At 53.8% G+C, this 11,616-nt stretch overlaps 2 non-coding genes across 2 annotated transcripts; one reads left to right on the forward strand and one right to left on the reverse strand.

The window, feature by feature from the left end:
* Positions 1-8,308: 8,308 nt before the first annotated feature.
* On the forward strand, positions 8,309-8,381 carry trnaa-cgc (transfer RNA alanine (anticodon CGC)). The gene has a single exon. It is a non-coding gene; the product is annotated as a tRNA-Ala (tRNA).
* A 281-nt stretch (positions 8,382-8,662) lies between these two features.
* Positions 8,663-8,735, reverse strand: trnam-cau (transfer RNA methionine (anticodon CAU)). The gene has a single exon. It is a non-coding gene; the product is annotated as a tRNA-Met (tRNA).
* Between the last annotated feature and the right edge of the window lie 2,881 nt (positions 8,736-11,616).

Genomic DNA, 11,616 nt, shown 5'->3' on the forward strand with positions numbered 1-11,616 from the left:
TGCAGGCAAGAAGGGAGGTGCTTCCGTTTACCAAAGAGCCTAAGAAAATGAGGGTTTGCTTCAGGAAAAGAAGGAAGCACATGTCAGGTATAGACAGGATAGATCGAGTGAATCCGTACAAGAGTGTAAAGACAGTAGGGAAATCAGGAGGGTAAAAAGGGGACCTGAGATAGTTTTGGCAGATAGAGTTAAGGAAAATCCAAAGGGATTTTGCAAATACATTATAAGGACAAAAGGGTGACTAGGGAGAGAATAGGGCCCCTCGAGGATCAGCACAGCGGCCTTTGTGCCGAGCCGCAGGAGAGGCTGGGCCGATACTAAACGAGTATTTTGCATCAGTGTTTACTGTGGAAAAGGATAGAATGTAGGGAGAAGTATAGAATATAGGGAAATGGATGGTGACATCTTGAAAATTGTCCACATTGCAGAGGAGGAATGCTGGATGCCTTGAAGCGCGTACAAGTGGATCAATGCCCAGGATCTGATCAGGTCTGGGGGAAGCTAAGGAAGTGATTGCTGGGCCCCTTGCTGAGATATTTGTATGGGTGATATAAAATCATGAGGCGTATAGATCGGATAAAGAGAGAAAGTCTTTTCCCTGGGGTGCGGGAGACCAGCACTAGAGGGCAGAGGTTTAGGGTGAGAGGGAAAAGATATGAAAGAGAACTAAGGGGCACCTTTTTCACACAGAGGGTGGTACGTGTATGGAATGAGCTGCCAGAGGAAGTGGCGGAGGCGAGTACAATTGCAATATTTAAAAGGCATCTGGGTGGCTATATGAATAGGAAGGGTTTGGAGGGATATGGCCCGGGTGCCGGCAGGTACGACTAGATTGGGATGGGATATCTGGTCGGAAAGGTCCGACCGACGGGTCTCTTTCCGTGACGTACATCTCTATGACTCTCTGACTCCTTTCAAGCAAAGTTTTCCCGCGAAGCGGCGCTCTAAACTGCTCGATGACAACTTACTATGTCAACGTCCGGACGAAGGAGTCTTCCATTCCTGTCGGAAAACTGCCTGTGGACTTCTCTTCGTTTCCTCTTCATGAAATCTGGCCTGCACGGGGTGTGCCACTTCCACAGTTGCACAAGTTGAACAGCAACGCATCCGAGCAGGTCAGCACTTAGGAAAGGCCCTACCGGTCAGACAGGGCTCGCGGGTGCTGCTTCAGACGAGTGGCGGTTGCTCTTTGCATCTCGGCCTGCTTGGCGTGTATCTGAAAGCAGCACTTTGCGGAACCCTACCGCAGGGCTGCAGCTCACGAGGATGAAGGAGAAGCCCTCTTTTTTCGTCTGGTAACAGCCCCAAGTGTTCTCTTTCTCCAAAATACACCTTCTTCTTCTTCTTCTTCTTCAGAGAAGTCTGCCTGTTGGTGTGCTGTGACGTCTGCAGTTGCAAACCACGAGCAGCAGGGAGCCCTCTGGAGGAACTTTTTTTTTTTTATTTCAAAAATATACTTTATTCATAAATGATTTGATGGTCTGTACATTGGATCATGCCATACATATGTCCATATTTACAAACACAGATTCGACTTTATTCTTGTCCTTTACAATCCTGTGCATTTTTTCAATCTTGTATATATACATATATTTGGCTGAGGCATCAGCAGAGCCCAAAAAAACGTCTGTATGGGCCCCCTGTTCTTCTTTCGGCAGGCCGATCTTACACAGTGGTCTTTCCCCACCGCGCCTTGGCGGCAGCTGCCCCAAGCTTCAGCGCGTCCCTCAACACGTAGTCTTGGACCTTGGAATGTGCCAGTCTGCAACACTCGGTCGGGGTCAACTCCTTCAGCTGGAAGATCAACAGGTTTCGGACCGCCCAGAGAGCGTCCTTCACCGAGTTGATGATCCTCCAGGCGCAGTTAATGTTCGTCTCGGTGTGAGTCCCGGGGAACAGGCCATAGAGCACGGAGTCCCGCGTCACGGCGCTGCTCGGGACGAACCTCGACAAGCACCACTGCATTCCTCTCCAGACTTCCTCTGCATAGGCACATTCCAGAAGGAGGTGTGTGACAGTCTCGTCCCCCCCGCAGCCACTTCGAGGGCAGCGTGCGGTGCGGCAGAGAGTCCGGGCGTGCATAAAGGATCTCACAGGCAGAGCCCTTCTCACCACCAGCCAAGCCACGTCTTGGTGCTTGTTGGAAAGTTCTGGCGATGAGGCATTCTGCCAAATGGCTTTGACAGTCTGCTCAGGGAACCGCTCGACAGGATCCGCCCTCTCCTTTTCCCGAAGGGTCTCAAGGACGCTACGTGCTGACCACTTCCTGATGGACTTGTGGTCAAAGGTGTTTTTCCTCATAAATTTCTCCACGAAGGACAGGTGATACGGAACGGTCCAACTACTCGGAGCGTTCCGCGGCAGCGAGGCCAGGCCCATCCTTCGCAACACCGGGGACAGGTAGAACCTCAGTACGTAGTGACACTTGGTGTTTGCGTACCGGGGATCCACGCACAGCTTGATGCAGCCACACACAAAGGTGGCCATCAGGGTGAGGGTGGCATTGGGCGTGTTTTTTCCCCCATTGCACCGGTCTTTGTACATAGAGTCTCTTCGGACCCGGTCCATCTTTGATCTCCAAATGAATTGGAAGATGGCCCGGGTGACTGCGGCGGCACAGGTCCTGGGGATAGGCCAGACCTGTGCCACATATAGCAATACTGAGAGTACCTCACACCTGATGACCAGGTTTTTTCCCGCGATGGAGAGCGACCGTTGCCCCCATCTGCCTAGTTTCTGTCTCATCTTCCTGATCCGCTCCTCCCAGGTCTTGGCGCACGCCCCAGCCCCCCCGAACCAAATACCCAGCACCTTCAGGTGGTCAGTCCTGACGGTGAAGGGGATAGAGGATTGGTCGGCCCAGTTCCTGAAGAGCATGGCCTCGCTCTTGCCTCGGTTTACCTTGGCCCCCGAGGCCCGTTCGAACTGGTCGCAGATGCACACGAGTCTGTGCACGGACAGCGGATCCGAGCAGAAAACAGCGACGTCATCCATGTACAGGGAGGCCTTAACCTGCAGGCCCCCGCTGCCAGGAATAGTCACCCCCCTCAGGCTCGCATCCTTCCTAATGGATTCGGCAAATGGCTCTATGCAACACACAAACAAGGCGGGTGAGAGGGGGCATCCCTGCCTGACTCCAGATCTTACAGGGAAGCTATCTGATTCCCACCCATTGATTGAGACTGCACTGACAATGTTGGTGTAGAGCAGTCTGATCCAATTTCCGATTCCCTCCCCAAAGCCCATTTTGGAGAGGACATCCCTCATATATGTATGCGATATCCTGTCAAAGGCTTTCTCCTGGTCCAGGCTGATGAGGCAGGTGTCCACCCCCCTGTCCTGCACGTAGGCGATCGTATCCCTGAGGAGTGCGAGACTCTCAGAGATCTTCCTGCCCGGTACAGCACAGGTTTGGTCCGGGTGGATCACCGATCCCAGAGCAGACCTGACCCGGTTGGCGATGACCTTTGACAGGATTTTGTAGTCTGCATTTAACAGTGAGATCGGTCTCCAATTTCTAATTTCCTCCCTCTCCCCCTTCCGCTTGTAGACGAGGGTGATGATGCCTTTCCTCATGGATTCACTCATGGTACCTGCCCGGAGCATACTGACATACACCTCCAGCAGGTCCTGGCCGATCAAGTCCCAAAGAGCGGAATAAACCTCGACCGGTAAGCCGTCGCTTCCGGGAGTTTTATTCTTTTCGAAGGACTCGAGGGCCTTGGTCAGTTCATCCAGAGATAGCGGCTGGTCCAGCCTCTCTCGTGTTCCGTCATCTAGGACCTCCGTGATAGAGGACAGGAACGACTGGGAGGCCGCGCTGTCGGTCGGCTTCGAGTCATACAGGCTGGCGTAGAAGGATTTGCTGATCCTCATGACGTCAGCCTGAGATGACGTTACCGAGCCATCTTCTTTCTTCAGGCTGCTGAGCACGGAGCTCTCTTTGTGCACCTTCTGGAAGAAGAAACGTGAGCACGTCTCGTCCTGCTCCACCGAGCGGACCCTGGACCGGAAGATTATCCTGGAGGCCTCCGAGGCAAAGAGCGAGGCTTGCTGGCCCTTCACCTCCTTGAGGTCCTCCGTGACATCCACCCCCATCGTCTGCAGCAGGAGCAGGTTCTGCATACTTTCCTGGAGCTGGGACAGTTTTCCCCGCCTCTCTCTCGCCTCCTGGACACCTTTGAGGATAAAGAACCTCTTGATGTTCCCTTTTACCGTTTCCCACCAGTCCGCTGGAGACTCAAAGAGGGGCTTCACGGTTCTCCAACCTGCGTAATCCCTCTTGAGCTCTTCGATGTTTCCCGGGGTCAACAGCTTAGTGTTCAGTTTCCACGTTCCCTTGCCCGCCCGCTGTTCGTCCTGTAGGTGACAGTCGGCCAGCAGGAGGCAGTGGTCAGAGAAGAACACCGGCTTGACGTCGGTGGATCTGACCGAGAGCGTTCGGGACACAAACAGGTAATCTATCCTTGAGCGGATAGACCCGTCTGCCCGTGACCAGGTGTATCTACGCTGCGCTCCGTCTGCAGGGGCGCTGAAGACGTCGTGCAGCTTGGCGTCTTTGACCGTTTCCATCAGGGCCCTGGACGTAGCGTCCGGTTTACTGTCCCCCCCGCCGGATCGTCCATCAGCATCAATGATGCAGTTGAAGTCTCCGGCCAGAATGACCGGCCTGGACGTAGCCAGCAGCAGTGGAAGCTGTTGCAGGACGGCCAACTGTTCACTCTTACCCACTGGGGCGTACACGTTGATTAGTCTCACGGGAGCGTTTCTGTATTTGACGTCCACGACGAGGAGGCGCCCGCCCACCACCTCCTTAACCTCGGAGATGGTGAAGTTGCCTCCCCGCAACAGGATACCCAGGCCGGAGGCGCGGCTATCGTTGCCCCCCGACCACACTGACGGCCCGTGGGCCCACAAGCTCGACCATCTCCTGTAACTGCTGAGGTGCGGTATCCCGCACTCCTGCAGAAACAGGACATCGGCTTTGACGTTGGCCAGGAAGGCCAGCGTTGAAACACATCGCGTAGCCGCTTTAATGCTACGCACATTTATGCTGGCAATTTTAAACCCCATTTTAACAGTTTGCGGGGTTACCAGTGTCCATTTTCTTCTGGTCTTGCTCCAGTGGGGTAGCTGCGTGCATCCCCGTGGTGACAGCAAACTGCTGGACCTTCCCAGGGCTGAGGTAGTTGTCCGGCTCCACGCTGGAGTCATTTCCCCGCTCTGGTGTCATCGTGTCAGACCCAGGGTCCGCATCGCCCCGTTCTCCATCTGACATCAGGGCTGTCACTGGGACGCTGCTCCCAGTTCCCTGGAGCTGTGGGCCGGTGGGTACCCCTTGGTTCTCACCGGGTAGGGGGAGGCCTTCACCCATCCCCTCAGAGGGATCGTCTTTTCCTTCTTGGGCGGTGTTGCCCTCCTTTCTCCCCACGGCGCTCTGCCTCTTCCTCCGGAGGCGACCCTTCTTGCGCCCATCCTCACCCTCGGAGGAGCTGCCTGTATCCTCCTCTTGGAGGTGTCTCTTCCCCCTTCGCTTGGTGGCTTTGGGGCCCTCGAGAGGTTTCCTTTTCCTGTTTTTAACGATAATCCACTGCTCTGCCTCCTTTGATCCCTCCTCTTCCATTTCCTCCGTCTGTCTTGCAGGAGCTTGGGTCGGCTGCTCCATCTCCCCGCTGTCTGCTGCCTGCTCCTCTACAACCTTCCCTTCCTTCTGGGTGCCTCCAGGCACCGTTCCTTTGCTGATTCGCGGTACCTCGTTAGACTTTGTCGGTCCGCGGCTCGTGTTGCCACCTCCGGCCATCTGTGCGTAGGTGGCGGCTCCTCGTCTTGGGCAGGCCTTGTACATGTGGCCCGCCTCCCCGCACAGGTTGCAGCTCTTTTCCTCCCGACAGTCCTTTGTCAAGTGACCCTCCTGTTTGCAGTTCCTGCAGATGGTCACTTTGCAATCCACCGCCACGTGTCCCGACTTCCCGCAGGTTCGGCACACTTTGGGCTGCCCTGCATATGTCAGGTAGCCTCTGCTCCCTCCGATTGCGAAGCTCGAGGGTGGGTGGAGGATGTTCCCACTGTCATCGGCCCTCAGAGTTACCTTGACCTGCCTCTTACTGGTCCAGATCCCAAAGGGGTCGATCACATCGGTGGCTTCTCCCTCGACTTGGACGTACCTTCCCAGGAAGGTCAGGACATCAGCCGCTGGAACGTAGGGGTTGTACATATGGATTGTAACAACCCGGTTCCTCTGTGCAGGAAGCACACACAATGGCGTCGCCGACAAGATGGAGAACAGCGGCTCCCCTTCCTTCTCCTTGAAGACCTTCAGGAGCTGTTCGCACAGGTTCGCGCTTCTGAAGGTCACATCGAAGTAGCCTGCCCCAGGGAAATCCTGCAGGCAGTACACGTCTGCGGCTGCAAGGCCGCAACACTCCAGTAGAACTTTCTTCACAAACACCGTCCGATCCACCGGTCCCTCTGGAGGAACACAACATCCACGCAGTCAGTCAGCACTCACTTGAACGTGTCGCAAGTCTCCAATCAGTCAGACAGCGCTCTCGAGTGCTACCTCACACTTGTTGTGACTGCTGGCGCCGATCGGTTCGTTTGGATTCTGGAATCTCAGAGCGTCTCGCTGGCGATTCTTTCGGCGGCACCGTGTTTTCCAGAGTGTAAAGACAGTAGGGAAATCAGGAGGGTAAAAAGGGGACCTGAGATAGTTTTGGCAGATAGAGTTAAGGAAAATCCAAAGGGATTTTGCAAATACATTATAAGGACAAAAGGGTGACTAGGGAGAGAATAGGGCCCCTCGAGGATCAGCACAGCGGCCTTTGTGCCGAGCCGCAGGAGAGGCTGGGCCGATACTAAACGAGTATTTTGCATCAGTGTTTACTGTGGAAAAGGATAGAATGTAGGGAGAAGTATAGAATATAGGGAAATGGATGGTGACATCTTGAAAATTGTCCACATTGCAGAGGAGGAATGCTGGATGCCTTGAAGCGCGTACAAGTGGATCAATGCCCAGGACCTGATCAGGTCTGGGGGAAGCTAAGGAAGTGATTGCTGGGCCCCTTGCTGAGATATTTGTATGGGTGATATAAAATCATGAGGCGTATAGATCGGATAAAGAGAGAAAGTCTTTTCCCTGGGGTGCGGGAGACCAGCACTAGAGGGCAGAGGTTTAGGGTGAGAGGGAAAAGATATGAAAGAGAACTAAGGGGCACCTTTTTCACACAGAGGGTGGTACGTGTATGGAATGAGCTGCCAGAGGAAGTGGCGGAGGCGAGTACAATTGCAATATTTAAAAGGCATCTGGGTGGCTATATGAATAGGAAGGGTTTGGAGGGATATGGCCCGGGTGCCGGCAGGTACGACTAGATTGGGATGGGATATCTGGTCGGAAAGGTCCGACCGACGGGTCTCTTTCCGTGACGTACATCTCTATGACTCTATGACTCCTTTCAAGCAAAGTTTTCCCGCGAAGCGGCGCTCTAAACTGCTCGATGACAACTTACTATGTCAACGTCCGGACGAAGGAGTCTTCCATTCCTGTCGGAAAACTGCCTGTGGACTTCTCTTCGTTTCCTCTTCATGAAATCTGGCCTGCACGGGGTGTGCCACTTCCACAGTTGCACAAGTTGAACAGCAACGCATCCGAGCAGGTCAGCACTTAGGAAAGGCCCTACCGGTCAGACAGGGCTCGCGGGTGCTGCTTCAGACGAGTGGCGGTTGCTCTTTGCATCTCGGCCTGCTTGGCGTGTATCTGAAAGCAGCACTTTGCGGAACCTGACCGCAGGGCTGCAGCTCACGAGGATGAAGGAGAAGCCCTCTTTTTTCGTCTGGTAACAGCCCCAAGTGTTCTCTTTCTCCAAAATACACCTTCTTCTTCTTCTTCTTCTTCAGAGAAGTCTGCCTGTTGGTGTGCTGTGACGTCTGCAGTTGCAAACCACGAGCAGCAGGGAGCCCTCTGGAGGAACACAACATCCACGCAGTCAGTCAGCACTCACTTGAACGTGTCGCAAGTCTCCAATCAGTCAGACAGCGCTCTCGAGTGCTACCTCACACTTGTTGTGACTGCTGGCGCCGATCGGTTCGTTTGGATTCTGGAATCTCAGAGCGTCTCGCTGGCGATTCTTTCGGCGGCACCGTGTTTTCCAGAAGACTTCGCGCACGTGCTGCTGCTGCTGCTGCTCGGATGTGTCGATAGTCGCGTCGCGTTGTTCGGTTGAATACAGCGTGCAATCTCGAGAGGAAATCACCTGCTGCTCTCAGCTCATCGTTCCGAAGCACCATGGGGGCTAAGCAAGTGCACGTCGTAGGGGAATTAGCTCAAATGGTAGAGCGCTCGCTTCGCATGCGAGAGGTAGTGGGATCGATGCCCACATTCTCCACAGTGCTTTTCCTGGGGACACGCTTGAGACGCAAGCAGTGTGACCCTCGCGTGAACCCTGCGTGTGGCTCCAGTCTTTGCTGCTGCACAGATAGCACGATGGTGAGTTTACAAAATGCTGTGCAGAAAAAAAAGTTGAGCACGTGTCGCCCAGATGTTAAACCTTCCAGCGACGCGTTTGCTCTGGTGTGGTCAGTTCAAATCAGGCGTGAAGCCGTCCAAAGCAATTATTATTGCCCGCGGAGAGAAAGAAAACACGTCTGGTGACAAAGGCCACAGTCTTGCCTTCTCTGAGAATTGAACTCAGGACCTTCAGATTATGAGACTGACGCGCTGCCTACTGCGCTAAAAAGGCCAGCCGACAGCCGAGGCTCATACCGCGTGCCCAAATAGGCCGGTTTTCAAGGTGCCGCGAGCCACAGAGCAACCCTCGTCAGAAAGCTGCAGCTCCAGTGAGGCCAGGATATCGGCTTTCAATCCACAATCACGCACCTCGCCCGTTACATGCTGGGCTCTGGCCCGTGCAGAGACACGGCCCACTCGCGGTACCGCAGAGCCGTGGCGTCAGGAGCTCGGCAAAGCCCGGTATGTCTTGCGCTTGGCAGGCAACATTCGGCAAAGCCTTTCACTTCTTTGTCTCGATGGCTCCGCTGCTGGAGAGCCACGTCACAGCGCACTAAGATCCTTTGCTCAGCACTCCATGCAGGCAAGAAGGGAGGTGCTTCCGTTTACCAAAGAGCCTAAGAAAATGAGGGTTTGCTTCAGGAAAAGAAGGAAGCACATGTCAGGTATAGACAGGATAGATCGAGTGAATCCGTACAAGAGTGTAAAGACAGTAGGGAAATCAGGAGGGTAAAAAGGGGACCTGAGATAGTTTTGGCAGATAGAGTTAAGGAAAATCCAAAGGGATTTTGCAAATACATTATAAGGACAAAAGGGTGACTAGGGAGAGAATAGGGCCCCTCGAGGATCAGCACAGCGGCCTTTGTGCCGAGCCGCAGGAGAGGCTGGGCCGATACTAAACGAGTATTTTGCATCAGTGTTTACTGTGGAAAAGGATAGAATGTAGGGAGAAGTATAGAATATAGGGAAATGGATGGTGACATCTTGAAAATTGTCCACATTGCAGAGGAGGAATGCTGGATGCCTTGAAGCGCGTACAAGTGGATCAATGCCCAGGACCTGATCAGGTCTGGGGGAAGCTAAGGAAGTGATTGCTGGGCCCCTTGCTGAGATATTTGTATGGGTGATATAAAATCATGAGGCGTATAGATCGGATAAAGAGAGAAAGTCTTTTCCCTGGGGTGCGGGAGACCAGCACTAGAGGGCAGAGGTTTAGGGTGAGAGGGAAAAGATATGAAAGAGAACTAAGGGGCACCTTTTTCACACAGAGGGTGGTACGTGTATGGAATGAGCTGCCAGAGGAAGTGGCGGAGGCGAGTACAATTGCAATATTTAAAAGGCATCTGGGTGGCTATATGAATAGGAAGGGTTTGGAGGGATATGGCCCGGGTGCCGGCAGGTACGACTAGATTGGGATGGGATATCTGGTCGGAAAGGTCCGACCGACGGGTCTCTTTCCGTGACGTACATCTCTATGACTCTATGACTCCTTTCAAGCAAAGTTTTCCCGCGAAGCGGCGCTCTAAACTGCTCGATGACAACTTACTATGTCAACGTCCGGACGAAGGAGTCTTCCATTCCTGTCGGAAAACTGCCTGTGGACTTCTCTTCGTTTCCTCTTCATGAAATCTGGCCTGCACGGGGTGTGCCACTTCCACAGTTGCACAAGTTGAATAGCAACGCATCCGAGCAGGTCAGCACTTAGGAAAGGCCCTACCGGTCAGACAGGGCTCGCGGGTGCTGCTTCAGACGAGTGGCGGTTGCTCTTTGCATCTCGGCCTGCTTGGCGTGTATCTGAAAGCAGCACTTTGCGGAACCTGACCGCAGGGCTGCAGCTCACGAGGATGAAGGAGAAGCCCTCTTTTTTCGTCTGGTAACAGCCCCAAGTGTTCTCTTTCTCCAAAATACACCTTCTTCTTCTTCTTCTTCTTCAGAGAAGTCTGCCTGTTGGTGTGCTGTGACGTCTGCAGTTGCAAACCACGAGCAGCAGGGAGCCCTCTGGAGGAACACAACTTTTTTTTTTATTTCAAAAATATACTTTATTCATAAATGATTTGATGGTCTGTACATTGGATCATGCCATACATATGTCCATATTTACAAACACAGATTCGACTTTATTCTTGTCCTTTACAATCCTGTGTATTTTTTCAATCTTGTATATATACATATATTTGGCTGAGGCATCAGCAGAGCCCAAAAAAAAACGTCTGAATGGGCCCCCTGTTCTTCTTTCGGCAGGCCGATCTTACACAGTGGTCTTTCCCCACCGCGCCTTGGCGGCAGCTGCTCCAAGCTTCAGCGCGTCCCTCAACACGTAGTCTTGGACCTTGGAATGTGCCAGTCTGCAACACTCGGTCGGGGTCAACTCCTTCAGCTGGAAGATCAACAGGTTTCGGACCGCCCAGAGAGCGTCCTTCACCGAGTTGATGATCCTCCAGGCGCAGTTAATGTTCGTCTCGGTGTGAGTCCCGGGGAACAGGCCGTAGAGCACGGAGTCCCGCGTCACGGCGCTGCTCGGGACGAACCTCGACAAGCACCACTGCATTCCTCTCCAGACTTCCTCTGCATAGGCACATTCCAGAAGGAGGTGTGTGACAGTCTCGTCCCCCCCGCAGCCACTTCGAGGGCAGCGTGCGGTGCGGCAGAGAGTCCGGGCGTGCATAAAGGATCTCACAGGCAGAGCCCTTCTCACCACCAGCCAAGCCACGTCTTGGTGCTTGTTGGAAAGTTCTGGCGATGAGGCATTCTGCCAAATGGCTTTGACAGTCTGCTCGGGGAACCGCTCGACAGGATCCGCCCTCTCCTTTTCCCGAAGGGTCTCAAGGACGCTACGTGCTGACCACTTCCTGATGGACTTGTGGTCAAAGGTGTTTTTCCTCATAAATTTCTCCACGAAGGACAGGTGATACGGAACGGTCCAACTACTCGGAGCGTTCCGCGGCAGCGAGGCCAGGCCCATCCTTCGCAACACCGGGGACAGGTAGAACCTCAGTACGTAGTGACACTTGGTGTTTGCGTACCGGGGATCCACGCACAGCTTGATGCAGCCACACACAAAGGTGGCCATCAGGGTGAGGGTGGCATTGGGCATGTTTTTTCCCCCATTGCAT

The sequence above is a fragment of the Chiloscyllium punctatum genome, chromosome 5, assembly GCF_047496795.1.
Source record: "Chiloscyllium punctatum isolate Juve2018m chromosome 5, sChiPun1.3, whole genome shotgun sequence".
Lineage (NCBI taxonomy): Eukaryota > Metazoa > Chordata > Chondrichthyes > Orectolobiformes > Hemiscylliidae > Chiloscyllium > Chiloscyllium punctatum.